The sequence below is a fragment of the Heteronotia binoei genome, chromosome 2 (genome assembly GCF_032191835.1).
Source record: "Heteronotia binoei isolate CCM8104 ecotype False Entrance Well chromosome 2, APGP_CSIRO_Hbin_v1, whole genome shotgun sequence".
Classification (NCBI taxonomy): domain Eukaryota; kingdom Metazoa; phylum Chordata; class Lepidosauria; order Squamata; family Gekkonidae; genus Heteronotia; species Heteronotia binoei.
Window position 1 is genome coordinate 185257915 of NC_083224.1, and position 16813 is coordinate 185274727.

The 16813-nt window shown below is 45.4% G+C and overlaps 1 protein-coding gene and 1 pseudogene across 1 annotated transcript in view; one reads left to right on the forward strand and one right to left on the reverse strand.

Annotated features, from left to right (window-relative positions):
- Positions 1–16813, forward strand: part of REEP6 (receptor accessory protein 6) — a 518143-nt gene that overhangs the window by 462512 nt on the left and 38818 nt on the right. The gene's annotated exons all lie outside the window — the stretch shown is intronic.
- Positions 15162–16813, reverse strand: part of LOC132567404 (3-galactosyl-N-acetylglucosaminide 4-alpha-L-fucosyltransferase FUT3-like) — a 34713-nt pseudogene continuing 33061 nt past the window's right edge.

The following is a 16813-nucleotide window of genomic DNA, read 5'->3' on the forward strand; positions in this document are numbered from 1 at the left end:
ATAGTTTCTGCCCAAATACCAGAGCGTTGCCCAGACGTCACTGGTGTGATGATATCACTTCCTGTGTGACACTAACCACATGGTCTGGGCCTTCCTCTTTCTACTGGTAAATTCCAGCTGATAAGGGGTGGGGTGGCAGCTCTGCCTCCACTGGGGTGACTGGAAACCTTATCTCTGTGCCATCAACTGTACAGCAATTGTTCATACAGTGCTGCTCATAGCCACTGGGGAACATGAATAAAGCCACTGGACTATGGATCACATTGATATTCTTTCACACGCATGAAACACTACACAAAAAGAATTTTGAGGTGTTCACACTTTTTTAATTGGTGGAAAGAATCGTGATATAAATGATTTCCTGTTCATGCTCACATCAAGTTTTTTGGGGAGACTGGCATTTGATTGATGTCCACAAGGGCTTATGACCAGGGCTTTTTTATAGCAGAAACTCCTTTGCATATTAGGCCACACACCCCTCCTGATGTAGCCAGTCCTTCTGGAGCTTACGGTAGGCCCTACACTAAGAGCCCTGTAGGCTGGGCCTTTTTTGAGCAGAAACACAGTTCTGGCTGGCTTGGCAACAGGGAGCATGGTCTAATATGCAAATTAGCTCCTGCTGGGCTTTTTCTACAAAAAAAGCCCTGCCTGTAAGCTCTTGGAGGATTGACTACATCAGAGGTGTGTGACCTAATATGCAAAGGAGTTCCTACTCACTTGTCAGTGAGTTTCAGTTATGTATGTGGGAGAAGATGCTCCAATTCAAAAATTAATTTTCAGCATTCTCTTGGTTAAATTGGAATTCAGAACGAGTGGGTCAGGGCAGAGCAAAACGCTGGCATAATAAAGAAAAAGACTGAGGAGAAATCTGCTGTCCCCTAATAAATATTTCCAAAGACGATAAATAAAATTGAAAACTGGCTTCTTCTTGTCCTCTGTGGGTTTGCTTTCCTGGCTGCCTGGTAGTGGCGGATCATTCTAAAGGTTGCAGGGGATTGGATTTCTTCATTACATGTCCTCTTGCAAACTTTGTGGCATCAAGTTCCCGGTTGCAACCACAAAAATCAACCCTCTGGAAACCCCATCCCTCAGCCATTCCTGGGATCCTACAACACATCTTCAAGAGCTAATCAAGAGCACCCCCCACCCCGCACACACACACCCCACCAATCCTTCTCAGACTTGAAAACTATGTTAAAATGACTCCAAAGACCCTCTTTGGCTTAACTCATCTGGCACAGACCGGGCCCTCTGCAGACTGTTGAATCAGATCTGTTTTCAGCTTTTGGAAGAAAAGAGGAGGAGAGCCCCTGTATCAGGTGATTTCAGGGTAGGGTTGCCAATCTCCAAGTGGGAGCAGAGGATCCCCCCTGTTTGGGAGCCCTCCCCCCCGCTTCAGGGTCATCAGAAAGTGGGGGGGATAAATGTCTGCTGGGCACTCCATTATTCCCTATGGAGACCAATTCCCATAGGGTATAATGGAGAATTGATCTACAGGTATCTGGGGCTCTGCGGGGGCGGGATGTCTTTTGAGGTAGAGGCACTAAATTTGCAGTATAGCATCTGATGACTCTCCTCAAAATACCCTCCAAGTTTAAAAAAGATTGGACTAGGGGGTTCAATTCTATGAGCCCCTCCATAAGGTGCCCCTATCCTTCATTATTTCCAAATGGAGGGAAGGCATTAAAAGGTGTGCAGTCCCATAGTCTCCTGGCTGCACCCCCAAAGGGAGAGCCAGTTTGGTGTAGTGGTTAAGTGTGCGGACTCTTATCTGGGAGAACCGGGTTTGATTCCCCACTCCTCCACTTGCACCTGCTAGCATGGCCTTGGGTCAGCCATAGCTCTGGCAGAGGTTGTCCTTGAAAGGGCAGCTGCTGTGAGAGCCCTCTCCAGCCCCACCCACCTCACAGGGTGTCTGTTGTGGGGGAGGAAGGTAAAGGAGATTGTGAGCCGCTCTGAGACTCTTCGGAGTGGAGGGCGGGATATAAATCCAGTATCTTCATCTACCTCACAGGGTGTCTGTTGTGGGGGAGGAAGGTAAAGGAGATTGTGAGCCGCTCTGAGACTCTTCGGAGTGGAGGGCGGGATATAAATCCAATATCTTCATCTACCTCACAGGGTGTCTGTTGTGGGGGAGGAAGGTAAAGGAGATGGTGAGCCGCTCTGAGACTCTTCGGAGTGGAGGGTGGGATATAAATCCAGTATCTTCATCTACCTCACAGGGTGTCTGTTGTGGGGGAGGAAGGTAAAGGAGATTGTGAGTCACTCTGAGACTCTTCGGAGTGGAGGGCGGGATATAAATCCAATATCTTCTTCTTCAAAGCCCCCAGATATTTTTTTGATCAGACCTGGCAACCCTACACACAAGAATAGAACAGTTATTCAAGTGTCACAGAGAATCATGGGTTTCACATATAGAAAGTCCATTTTATCAGAGCTTGAATTCAGCAGGAGCACAGCTCCTGGACCTGCAGTCAGGGTCTGCACATAAATCCCGGGACATATGCAAATGAGATATGCTACTGAGCTCCTGCACCTTTCCCCCTACAAAACGACCCCTGCATTTTATACAAAAATTCAGTTACTCAGATGAGGTTTTCAGATAAAGAACTCATTTTCAAGTCTTTCTCAGGTAAGGAATGGAACTATCCAACCCTTTAGGGTAAACAACAACAATGCTAATTAACAGGCACCAATCAACAACTCTTCCAGAAGACAAATTTTGAGATGTTTTTCCAACGCTAGTAAATCCTCTTCTTCTTGTGTTATCAATTGAATTTGAAAGGTGTAAATGACCCCCGTATATTATCCAGCCACCAGCCTACCACTGATATCATTGACAAATGTCCATATAATCTTCCACCAACGGCTCCACCAAAGGAAATGGCTGCTTTGGAAGGTGGACTGGCTGGCATTAAATCCCATTGAAGTCCCTTCTGAAACCCACTCTCCTCAGGCTCCATCCCCAACATCTCCTGGAATTTCTTAACCTGAAGCTGGCAAACATAAGCCTGAGGAGGGTAGAATTTGGGGAGGGGGAGGAGGTCAGCAGGGTTGTGATGGCATAGACTCTACCCTCTAGGGTTGCCAAGTCCCATTCAAGAAATATCTGGGGGTGTTGGGGGCGAAGCCAACAGACTTTGGGGATGGAGCCAGGAGATATTGGGGTGGAGCCAGGAGCAAGGTTGTGACAAGCACAATTAAACTCCAAAGGGAGTTCTGGCCATCACATTTAAAGGGACCGCACACCTTTTAAATGCCTTCCCTCCACTAGAAATAATGAAGGATAGGGGCACCTTCTTTTGGGGCTCATAGAATTGGACCCCCTGGTCCAAACCTTTTGAAACTTGAAGGACGCTTTGATGAGAGGCAGTGGATGCTATGCTGCAAATTTGGTGCCTCTACCTCAAAAAACAACCCCCCCTCCAGTTTCAGATACCTGTGGATCAATTCTCCATTATTCCCTATGGGAATCGGTCTCCATAGGGAATAATGGAGTGCTCAGCAGAGATTTCCCTCTCCCCTTTCTGATTACCCTGAAGTGGGGGGAGGGCCTCCAAACCGGGGGATCCCCTGGCCCACCTGGGGATTAGGCAAAACCAGAAACAACAGTGTTCTGATTAGTAACAACTGAAATAAACCACTGCATTACTTACATATTGCAAATAATTGCTCCACAGATATTTCTTATATCCTACTCATGTATTCTTCACCAAAATTCTTGCAAATGTCCATGAATACAGCACAACTCAAAATACAAATTAATTTCCAATTGCTGGAGATCATTTGTGCAGACTGAAGAGGCATAACATGTCATGTGAGCTTTTGCCTAAAGCACAGGTTCCAGAACATAAGAAAAGAGGCCAGTAGAAGGGTGAATGAAACACGGACTGGAACCTAGGACCCGTGTTGCCGTACCTGTTGGATTTCGGACTGCTGCCCAAGCAAGAAGTAGCACATTTATTGGCAACACGTCTATCAATGAAAGGATACAGACAGTGAACTTTGGTTCCATTACAGCAATTGGAAATTAATTTGTATTTTGAGTTGTGCTGTATTCATGGACTGGAGCCGGCAGGATGCTTGTCGCACCATTTCCACTGGCTTTATCAAAGAGGGATATCCAAATTGTAAAATACATCAATTTGGATATCCCTCTTTGATAAAGACAGTGGAAATGGTGCGACAAGCATCCTGCCGGCTCCAGGCTCAGTCAGAGGGACGTCGGGGAATCTTTGGATTCATTCCTTTTGGGAAGAAAAATCTGCACAGGCACTTTGACCTACTAGCACTTTGTAGCACTAAGCACTTTAAGCAATTTGTTCTAATGAAGTGTGTGCTTAGATGCGTTTTGGAAATGATTTACATGTACTTACCTTGATATATTAATTGTTGAACTGGATTATAATAATCAGTGCTTTGAAGTTTCGTAGTTAAATAATTGTAAATGAATTAAAAATTGTGTTCATTATTTTGTCACGGTTTCTCTTTGGGTTTCATTCTCTTCGTGATTCTCTCTATTGTAATTCTAATCCCCAGGTGGGAGCGTGGAGATAAATTTCATTTGGTGAATGAAATTGACTGTTGTCTTTGCAATTAGTATACGGAGCACTGGGTGAGTTGCGTTTTTTGTTTCAATCAGTGTAAGTAATTTGTGATGTATGTTTAAGTACTGTGTAATGGTATTTTCATATTCGTTCCATAAGAGTGATTGTCAGACAAAGGATCAACCGAAACATGCCCCATTTTACCTAGGAAGTGTGTCACTTTAATTCTTTTTTTAAAAAAAACACAATTTTTTTATTTTCATTAAATAATTATAACTATTTACAATAAACCTTAGGTAAACATTATAATAGGTAAGCACAAGCATAAAATAAATTTGTAACCATCCTGTTACTGCAAGCGAAAATTAAAATATTTAGTTAGCTCAACGAACTAATAAAGGTAATACTTTTTAATAATATCTGGAATCTCATAATAAATAGTTAAATGCTCTAAAATACGAAACCAAACATATTCAAACGAATTAACTTGAAAGGATTCGCTATAAATTTTATATGTAATTTTGCTCATTACATAGAGATTCCATATTTTTTTTTATACCACAACTTTAAAGTTGGTTGTTGCTCATTTTTCCAGAGGAGGGCTATTACTGATTTTGCTGCATATAATAGTATACTTATTGGCCGTTTTCTCACTGACCTTACTCCGGAGCGACGTCCCTCTTCACCGCACAGCGTCTGCGCGGATTTCCCACCAACTGCTGAGCACAACCAGGAAGAGCCGCGGCTTTTGTGTCGCAGGTGTAAACTGGTTTTTAGCAGTTTACATCTGCGACACAAAAGCCGCAGCACTTCCTGGCTGTGCGCAGCAGTTGGTGGGAAATCCATGCAGACGCTGCACGGTGAAGAGGGACGTCGCTCCGGAGTAAGGTCAGTGAAGAAACGGCCATTGCCTCTAATGTTAGTTTAGATCCTATAGTTTCTGGTAATATATTCAAAAATAATATTTCTGGTTTTAATTCTATTAAGAATCCAGTAATTTCTTTTATTTTTTGAATATCTTCCAAAATTCCAAAAGCAATCCATCCAGCAATGCATATATGTACCAATTTCTCCACATCTTCTCCAACATTTTGGAGAATAAGATTTTGTTATGTAAGATAGTTGTTGGGGTGTAATATACCAAAATGTTAAAACTTTCAGGGTTTGCTGTCTAATTTCTAACACAGAAGTTGTAACAGCATAATTATTCCAAATTCTATTCCATATTTCAGACATAAGATTAGTCTTGCATATTTTTTGCCATTTGTGTTGATATGATAAATGTTTGTTTTCAAAAGTAAATAAAATAGCTTGGTATATTTTTGAGAGCACTCCTTTCGAGGAACCTCTTGCTATCTGTAATACTTGTTCAGTTCTGAAGACAGTCCAGCAGTTCAGCTACCTGGGGTGCATCATCTCCTCAGATGCCAAGATCGACAAGGAGATTGACAACAGGCTGGCAAAGGCAAACCGTGCATTTGGCCGACTGCACAAAAGAGTGTGGAGCAACAAGCATCTGAAAAAAGGCACAAAGATCAATGTTTACAAAGCGATTGTGATGACAACCCTCATCTACGGCTCCGAATTGTGGGTTTTATACCGTCATCACCTGCAACTCCTCGAGCGCTTTCATCAGCGCTGCCTTCGCACCATCCTCAACATCCACTGGAGTGACTTTGTGACCAACACTGAAGTTCTCAAGCGGGCGGAGGTTACCAGCATCGAGGCACTGCTGCTGAAGACGCAGCTGCGCTGGGCAGGGCATATTTCTAGGATGGAAAACCACCGCCTTCCCAAGATTGCCCTGTATGGCGAACTCTCCACTGGCCATCGAAATAGAGGGGCACCAAAGAAGAGGTACAAGGACTCCTTGAAGAAATCCCTTGGCACCTGTCGCATCAACCATCACCAGTGGTCTGACCTAGCCTCAGATCGCAAAGCATGGAGGCACACCATCCACCAGGCTGTCTCTTCCTTTGAGAACGCACGCATAGCTGGTCTTGAGGACAAAAGGAGATTGAGGAAGAATCGCACTGCTACAGCACCAACCCTAAATCAGACTTTTCCCTGCAGCCACTGTGGCCAGACCTGCCTGTCCCGCATTGGTCTTGTCAGCCACCAGCGAGCCTGCAGCAGACGTGGACTATTGCACCCTTCTTAAATCTTCGTTCGCGAAGCCAAGCCGAGAGAGAGATTTATTTAATAGACTCAGAGTCCCTTGCGTAGTGCAGATGGCCAAGTGCTCCTCACAGACAAGGCATCCATACTGAACCGGTGGTCGGAGTATTTTCAGGATCTCTTCAGTGCCAATCGCGTAGTTCAAGATTCAGCAATCCACCTCACCCCACTTCAACCAGTGAAAAAAGAGTTGGATGTGATCCCCACCCTAGAAGAGACTGTTAAAGCCATCAAGCAACTGAAAAGCGGCAAGGCAGCGGGAGTTGATGGAATTCCACCAGAGATCTGGAAGCATGGGGGCATAGTACTACATAGTACACTTCACAAAGTACTTGTCACCTGCTGGGAACAAGGCAAACTACCACGGGACTTTCGCGATGCAATTATCATTACTCTACATAAGAACAAAGGGGAAAAGTCAGACTGCTCCAACTACCGGGGGATAACCCTGCTCTCCATCGCAGGCAAAATCCTTGCTAGAATACTCCTGAACCGACTGCTGCCCACCATTGCAGAGGAACTCCTCCCAGAGAGCCAGTGCGGCTTCAGAGCTAACAGGAGCACCACCGACATGGTATTTGTTCTCAGGCAGCTCCAAGAGATATGCAGGGAACAGAACAAGGGTCTATATGTGACTTTTGTCGACCTCACCAAAGCTTTTGATACCGTTAGCAGGAACGGCCTGTGGCAAATCTTGGAACGTTTAGGATGTCCCCAAGGTTCCTCAGTATGGTCATCCAGCTACATGAGGACCAGCGAGGCCAAGTCAGACACTGCAACGATCTCTCGGAGCCCTTCCCAATTGGCACAGGTGTAAAGCAAGGCTGTGTTATCGCGCCAACTCTCTTTACGATCCTTTTTAGCATGATGCTTCAAAGAGCCGCAATAGATTTAGATGATGACGATGGTGTCTACATCTACTATCACACCGATAGCAGCCTGTTCAACCTGAGGCGACTAAAGGCCCACTCCGAGACAATGGAGAAACTTATCCGAGAGCTACTGTTTGCTGATGATGCTGCACTTGTCTCCCACTCGGTATCAGCTGCAGCATATGATGTCCTGCTTTGCAGAAGCTGCCAAGCTATTCGGCCTAGAAGTTAGTCTGAAGAAGACAGAAGTTCTCCACCAGCCTGCACCCCAAGAAGATTATCACCCTCCTTGTATTACTGTGGGTGAATCAGTTTTGAAGACAGTCCAGCAGTTCAGCTACCTGGGGTGCATCATCTCCTCAGACGCCAAGATCAACAAGGAGATTGACAATAGGCTAGCAAAGGCAAACTGTGCATTTGGCCGACTGCATAAAAGAGTGTGGAGCAACAAGCATCTGAAAAAAGGCACAAAGTTCAATGTTTACAAAGCGGTTGTGATGACAACCCTCATCTACGGCTCCGAATCGTGGGTTTTATACCTTCATCACCTGCGACTCCTTGAGCGCTTTCATCAGCGCTGCCTTCGCACCATCCTCAACATCCACTGGAGTGACTTTGTGACCAACACTGAAGTCCTCAAGCGGGCGGAGGTTACAAGCATCGAGGCATTACTGTTGAAGACGCAGCTGCGCTGGGCAGGGCATATCTCCAGGATGGAAAACCACCACCTTCCCAAGATTGCCCTGTATGGTGAACTTTCCACCGGCCATCGAAATAGAGGGGCACCAAAGAAGAGGTACAAGGACTCCTTGAAGAAATCCCTTGGTACCTGTTGCATTAACCATCACCAGTGGTCTGACCTAGCCTCAGATCGCAAAGCATGGAGGCACACCATCCACCAGGCTGTCTCTTCCTTTGAGAACGCACGCATAGCTGGTCTTGAGGACAAAAGGAGATCGAGGAAGAATTGTACTGCTACAGCACCAACCCCAAATCAGACTTTTCCCTGCAGCCACTGTGGCCGGACCTGCCTGTCCCGCATTGGTCTTGTCAGCCACCAGCGAGCCTGCAACAGACGTGGATTACTGCACCTTTCTTAAATCTTCGTTCGCGAAGTCAAGCTGAGAGAGAGAAATATATATAAACTATTAAACTATTAAGCTAACTATACTTATTACTAAAAATTCCTAATACTCTAACTATTTCTAAAAAGAATACTGTACTACCCTGTGACTCCTATTCTAAGGAGAGTGAAAACAATTTCACTACCAGACCTGGGAGTAATATAAACAAGGGGGTCTTTTGCTATCTCACTAGCTTTAAATAAATAATTTTTTTCTTTAAAAAAAAGGAAAGTTTTTCAACTATAATTCAGGTGCCCCCCCCAACCATCAATAATATTAATTTGGTCCATACAAATAACATTTCTTGTTGCAGAAAAATGCACCAACATCTATTAATTTTTTCATGTGTCCATCTGTTTGGGAGAAGAAAGCACTGGCATTTTGCTAGTTTTTGTCTTCGGAGGAGTCGGATGTCAAAACAGCTTTTTTTTGGAAGTTTTCTTTGTCACATCAGCTGGTTCTTTTAATCCTGATTTTTAAGTAACGGGCAGCCCAATCCAGACATAAATGGCGGCCAGTCATGGAATAGCTGCCGCACCGCTAGTAGACTTCCTGAGGACTTCGGCACGCTGGAGCTTGCTGTGAGATGGTCACCATGGCAATGCCGCTGGCATAGGCATGCAAGGGAGGCGGAGGCAGCCAGAAGGGAGGGCCAGCCCACCCCACCCCCCATTGGCCAGTCCTGGTGCATGCACCACAACTCATGACAGTCAGGGATGGGGAGAGGTGGCCCCAGAGAGGTTGATAGTCATCCCCAACCCACCCTCAGAGAACGGAGCCAATGTTGGAGAGACCATCAAAGGCAAAGGAGAGACATCCCACCAACATGGGGAGGGAACAGGAGTGAGGCTGGGCATGTGCACACGAGAAGCCTGGCTTGGTGGTGAGGCAGGGGTGGGGGCAAGACAGGCCCACATGGGACCATAGAGAAGCCGTCAATCCCCTCACACCCTCCCGCTGTCAGAGATTCTGCCAATGGCAGGCAGACAAGCAGGAAGTACCAAGTGCAGGAGTTCGTTGTCATAGACAGCAGCTGGAATGTGTGTCTGGGAGTGAGCAGCCCAGCAGCAGACACCCCCCCACCCAGAGACCCCCTGTGTTGCCCTGATGCCCCCTGCCATGTGCACAGAACACCTCCCTCGGGGGCTGCAGAACTCAGAGTGCAAGTGCATAAGCCACAGAACTCTGAGTCCACTTCATCAGCCCCCCCCCCCCTTAGTGCCCTGCACACAACAGCCCTGTGGGGTCAGGTAGGCTGTCAGCCTGGGCAAGCTGAGGGCCGGCACTCCCCTCTCCTGTCCAGCCACGTGGGGGGCAGCGTGGCAGCTCATAGACAGTCCCCCCCCCCCAAAACCAGGTCTTCCCACCCTCCCAAGCATTTCCTCAGAGAGGCCACTGACGGGGGGGGGGGGGGTTGCCCAGGCAACATGCAGCAGATGCCAAGCCGGAGAGACAACAGAGGGCACAGCTCAGACTTTATTTTTCCGGAACAGAGTGCAACAGTCTCTCTGGCGCGTGCTGGGCAGTCTTGCCGTGGGCGAGGCTCCATTCAGAGTGGCGGGCAAAAACAGCTGAGAGAGTGGGGGGCGGTGGAGCAGTGGAGCGACACACGTGGAAGCCTCTGTGTTGAAGTCCCACCTGCAAAACAGAGATAGAGATCAAGAGCACCTGCAGGGGCGGCAGCTGGAAGAGCAGGCTGTGTTTCAGCTGGGCACTCTCTTAAAGGGACAGTCTCTGACCCACCTCCACGCAACGGGGCAGCTGCAACACACACATATCCCGTGCCCTGCCAGGGGTTGGGAACGCAGCAGAAGGCAAACCAAGGGAAGGGAGCAGGCAGCAGCACAGGGGAGCGGGGTCAGCAAATGTCCCCTGCTGTAGCCCACTACCTGGTTCAAGTGCCAGAGATGCTCACACCAAGCAGTCGAGAGCGAGGGGAGGGGGAGGCTGGGGGGGGACAGTGGAACTTACCCAGCCATGGGCGACAGTCCTTGCATGCAGAGCCTCCCGGAGCCTGGAACCTGTGGAGACCTGGAAACAAGAGCAGTTAGCCCCAGCGGGGAGACCTCTCTCTCCCCTCGCAAGTCAAAGATACTGTCAAAGCAACCGTGCAGTGCAAAACCTGTCACCAACATTCCCGCCTGTCCCTCACTCTAAGTCTGTATGGCTGGGAGCTCGCCGCTATTTTTGCCGGCATAACTTTGCGCTCTCGGGGGGGGGGGCATATCCTGGGCTGAACTGCTCAGGAAGCCACCTAAGCCTGGCCACACCCCCAACTCCACCCCCTCCTCTGCCTGAATGCTGCGCTCCACCTCACATCCGCCCACGCTCAGACGCAGGCCTCAGGCACTGCTGCCCTCGGGTGAGCAGTGTTCGGGCAGCTCTCCGCCTACGTAACTCCCCTCCGCTGTGGCGGCACCGGTCATATGTCAGTGCAAACCCTTCCTGCGCCCACGTAGCATCTACTCCCAAAAGACTTTCCGCCCCCCCCCCCCCCTCTGGATAGTGCTGTTAAGTCCTGTTTCCAAATCTTGTGCTTGGAGTATTGCCATTGTATACTACTTGCAGAGTAGCAGGACCAACCCATCTGTACTTTTGTTGCGCCTTTTGTAGTTGCTGAGTCACTGGTTTAAGGTCATGTCTTTTAGCAATAACCTCTGAAGGTAAATCTGAAAATACTTTGATTTTTGTATCTTTATATTGAAAAGAGCCCTGCTTTCATGCCTCTGTCAGTATTTTAGTTTTAACTCTATAGAAAAGAAATGTTAATAAAATGTCTTTTGGACCCTTTCTGTTAGGGTTATTTGGAGAGCCAAGTCTATAAGCCTTGGTTATAATAGGAACCACGTCTTCTTCCAAATGAAGTTGCTTTGCAAGCCAAGTTGCCATAAAAGATTGCAAGTCAACCATTTCAGGCTGATTCTCCAAAAATCCTCTCATTTTTAAATTGTTCTGTCTCTGGTCCATTTCTAAAGTAGTTTTAATGCCATAGCGTCAAAATCTTTCTGCATCATTTGATTTTCATCTTGTAGTGTTTCTGCTAAAATCCTATTTGTCTCTGCTGTTTTTTACACTTCTGATAATGTAGAGTTTAGTTCAAGCAGCTGGCTTTGCATAGGCTCCAGCAACATTTTTATTTGGGTTAGCAAGTTAAATTCCAACTTATTTAAGTCAGCTCTTGTTAAAGGTTTTGTATCTTCCAGGACGTCTGTGGCGCCGGCAGCCATTTTAAGTCTGCCCAATTCCCCTTCCTCTGTTCTCAACCGCGGGCGTGTTTTAAGGAAAATAAAAGCTTACTGCTTGAGTTTTTGCTTCCATTTTAAGCGGTTTTGATGTGTAGGAGCTTTGTTTTGTTGTTCTTCCCATATATCGTTGGTGAGTTCATTTTTAGCATATTTTTTGGTGGTTTGGGTGGGAGCTTGCGTTTCACGTGTCCATTCTCATCGACACGATGCCCCGCCTCCATGTCACTTTAATTCTGAAGCTTGTTCCTATTCTGAAAGAATTGTCTGCACCTGTTGGGTACTTCTGTACCGAAGAAAAAACGAATTTTTCATCTATTGTGGACGCTATATCCTTAAACGAACAGAGACTGAATTTGCAACATTATTTAATTCATTATTTAATACACTGTTGTGATTAATATCAATATTGGAATTGTTAACGAATTCAGAAATAGTTTTTGTTACATAGTATATAATATATGGAAGTGCCTTGAATTGTTGTACTTAGTATTTTGGACATGGTTATCTCCAGGCTTCAACCTATTCCTGTTTTTTCCTTATTTACCCAGTCCTCAGGATCTCCTGGTTTGGAGGCCCTCCCCCCACTTCAGGGTCATCAGAAAGCAGTGGGGAGAGGGGAAATGTCTGCTGGGCACTCCATTATTCCCTGTGGAGACCGATTCCCATAGAATATAATGGAGAATTGATCTGTGGATATCTGGGGCTATGTGGGGGCTTTTTTTTTAGGTAGAGGCACCAAATTTTGAGCATAGCATCCAATGCTTCTCAAAACACCCTCCAAGTTTCAAAAAGATTGGACCAGGGGGCCCAATTCTATGAGCCTCAAAAAAAAGCACTTCTACCCTTCATTATTTCCAAAGGAGAGAAGGCATTTAAAAGATGTGCGGTTCCTTTAAAGTGATGGCCAGAACTCCCTTTGGAGTTCAATTATGCTTGTCACAGCCATACTCCTGTCTCCACCCCCAAAGTCTCCTGGCTCCACCCCCAAAATCCCCAGATATTTCTTGAATTGGACTTGCCAACCCTCGGCTGGGCCCCTCTTTGGAATCAAATCCATGTCATTCAGGACTCCAAATCCAGGCAGCAATCCAGAGGAGGATCCAGGAAGCATCTCACTTTCTAGCAGCACAATCTACCAAGAGAAAGAGACTGCCTTCACATTAGCATTTTTGTACTCTTACTTTCCAGGCAGGCAGAACTGGGGTCATATTCTCAACTGGACGTGTTGGCATGCTTTTGCAGATTGCATGCCTGCTAAACTCATTGCGGCCTAAGTTGGCCAGAGGCAGAGGGGGTCATTAAAGCTCTCTCAGCTAGCTAGCTCTTAAAAAGAATAATGTTGGAGACAGGGCTTTTTTTGTAGCAGGAACTCCTTTGCATATTAGGCTGCACCCCTCTGATGTAGCCAATCCCCAAGAGCTTACAGTAGGCCCTGTACGAAGAGCCCTGTTAGCTCTTAGAGGATTGGCTACATAAGAAGGGAGTGGCCTAATATGCAAAAGAGTTTCTGCTACAAAGAAAGCCCTTGTGGAAGAAATCTAACAGTGAAAAAGTCCACACAAATTCATATATGGGGCAAAGTCCACTTCCTGTATACGTCTTTATGTCCTGTCATCTTCCATGCTGCTACCAAGGTATCCAGGTTGGGAAACTCCTGAAGATTTGGGGATGGAGCCTAGGTAGGACAGGGACCTCAGTCAACCCTCCAAACCATCAATTTTATCCCGGGGAACTGCTTTCTGTAAAACCGAATAGACATAATTTTAAACTGTGAAAAATCACTGAGAGCAAACCACAGGTAACTACTTGCCTTACACAGAAATGACAATCAATATTTTTGGGTTTTCCATACCATGATATGTTAGAATTTTTGCAAAGTGAAATTAAAATAAAATCAAGAGAAAATTTTATAAATGAAGGATATACTTGCCAATGGTTTGCTTATTTGTAAATCAGGTTAGAAAGGTTTAAAGTAGACAAAAGGCTTTATGAATTTGAGCGGTCTAAGACTGAATTTGAAACAGAACTATGACCAAATGATGAACATATTGTTGCTAAAATGTATAAACTCCTTGAAATCTGAGACATAGGAAGAACAAATGAAAGAATCTATGGCAACATGGGCTAAAAATTTTGGATATGACATACAAATGAAATGATGGGGAAATCTGTGATTAAAAGGGTTGAAATTTACATTAACTTCTAGCCTTAAAAATAACTTTTATAAGATGATGTACCTCTGGTATATGTCTATTGAGATATGGACTAAAATGTATATAGGTACTTTATGCTGGAAATGTGAACAATATGAAGGAACATTTTACCATATGTGTGGAAATGTAAGACAGAAAAAAAATCTGGATAGAAATACATTTATTAATTTGAATATTTTAAAGATTAATATACAATTGAAACCAGAGTCTTTTCTTTGGGCTTAATGGACACCCAGCTGGAAAGAAATCATGGAACTGTGTTCTTTTATATGACAATGGCAGCTAGATTGTTATATGCGCAAAAATGGAAGAGTCTGACATTGGCTACAATAGGGGAATGGTTGGTGAAGGTGCTGCAACTTGCAGCGATGGCTAAACTTATTTCATTGATTAGAGAAAAGACAATAAGTATCTATATTCAGGGCTTTTTGTCGCAGGAACTCCTTTGCATATTAGGCCACACACCCCAATGTAGCCAATCCTCCTAAAGCTTACAGGGCCTACTGTAAGCTCTTGGAGGACTGGCTACATCAGGGGTGTGTGGCCTAATATGCAAAGGAGTTCCTGCTATCAAAAAAACCCTGCCTATATTGCTGATTGGAAACCCCTTATAAACTTTTTGCATGAAACATAATAATAACTTGATGATATGTGATTTTGATGAATAAGGAATTTACAGAATAGAAAAAAGAGATTGTTTTCATAATCCCAGAGTAAGAGAAAAAATTGTAATCATATTTGTCACAGAGAAAATCAGAAGCTTCCTTTTCCCTTATATAGTCTTTCTTCTTTGTTTTTCTATTTCTCTATATGTTATTTTTTTTCTTTCATTAAAAAAAAACTTTTAAAACTCAGAAAAGAAATGAAACTATTTTTAAAAGAAGTAAAAAGTGAGTGATTCTTCTTGACCTTAACATCCAATCGAATATCCAACTGGTTGACCAACATGATAGCTGATCCGAAAGGATGTGCAGTCTTAACCTCATTTGAACCACTTGCTCAGTTCTGGCACAGCTGTGTACTGAACAGGGTTTTTTTGTAAAGCCCGACATGCCTTGCAGTAGTGAATACCCCAATTCGTCATCCCAACAGGTTTCAGCCACAACCGCCAACGGAAGTAACTCTGGTACCGCACGTCATCTTTGTCCAATTCTTGTAGAAAACGAGCCATCTCTTGCGCAGAGGGGAAATCGTCGATGTGGATAAAGGAGTCCGAGGGCAAAAAGCGCTCATAGTTCTCCGTGGTGGGCCACAAACGACAGGAACAGCCATCGAGAGAAAGGCATTTTTCCACATCTTCTCGGTGATGTAGTCTTCATGGATGGAGTTCTCAAAGGAGAGGTAGAATTTATATTGGGTTAAAGTGGAAAAGTGCTTGTCCACAGAAAGAGGCAAGTGCTGCTGTCCATAAACATCGATCTGTATGTACTTCTTCAGCTCCTGATAGTATTGTACCCGGCGGGAATGTGGGTTCCAGTTGCTGACCACCCAAGCCACTAGCTTAGACTTGGGTGGAACAGTGACATTCTGTGGCCGATCAAGGAACTCCAGCCATCCATAAGGGCTGAAGATATCCGAGTCTCTCCGGTACGACATGGTGAGATTGAAGTGGTTATCCATGAAACCCAGATTGGGGGAGTGGCTTGGAGACTCCAAATTAAACCAGATCCAGCGTTGGGAAGGTGGTCTTGGGTTTGGGGGAGGTTTTTGGAGTAACATACATCTTGTGGTGTACGACAACTGCGTCAGCCTTGGCATACCAGCTTCGGTTAACAGTGAAGTGGCAGTCTCGAATGTCAAAGAGCGAGGAGCATTTGGGGACGTTAAACTGTTGCCCAAAAGGCCAAGTCCATAGCAGGATGGTGATCTCTGGGGGTCCCTTGTCAATAGGGGTGCTTGTTTTGTGTTGTTTCAGTGGTTTCTAGCATGGGAGACATGGTGAGCGAAGAGTCTGTCTGCTGGACATTTCGGATGTAAGCAAAAATCAGCATGCTGAGCGTCAGTTGAAAGAAAGAATGGGCAACAGTTTCGGGCAACTTGATGTCTGTTCCTTGAAATCCATGTATGGGTCTGGGGAAACAAGAGAAAGGGTAAAGGAAGAGTGATTGTGTAGGCTCGCTTTGCTCACATAATAGAAATGGTCCACCTTGGCTTTAGCCAACTTAACTCCAATAAGTAGGACTAGGGTTATTTTGAGCAGGAACGCAAAGGGACGCAGTTCCGGATGGCTTGGCGTCAGGGCTGTGGCCTACTATGCAAGTGAGTTCCTGCTGGGTTTTTTTCTTTAAAAAAGCCATGTGTGAAACAACGGTGACATCAGTGGGTGTGGCCTAATATGCAAGTGAGTTCCTGCTGGAATTTTTATATTAAAAAAAAGCCCTGCTCCAACCTTCCCTCTGCCAACTGCCTGCCACTTATATGGGCACATGCTTAATTTCTTGTCTCATGAGAAGGGTGCAGAATGTGCAGTCAGTGTCACATGGCACAGGTGTTTTCAAAGCTTTCCTTGTCCAAATTTCTCCCTGGATTTTATAGACCTGGACTTGTTTATGCATCAGGAATCTACTCATCCTGTTTTTATGTTTCTGAACATTTTATACAGTCAGTCACAGAACCTTTATTGGCATAACAACA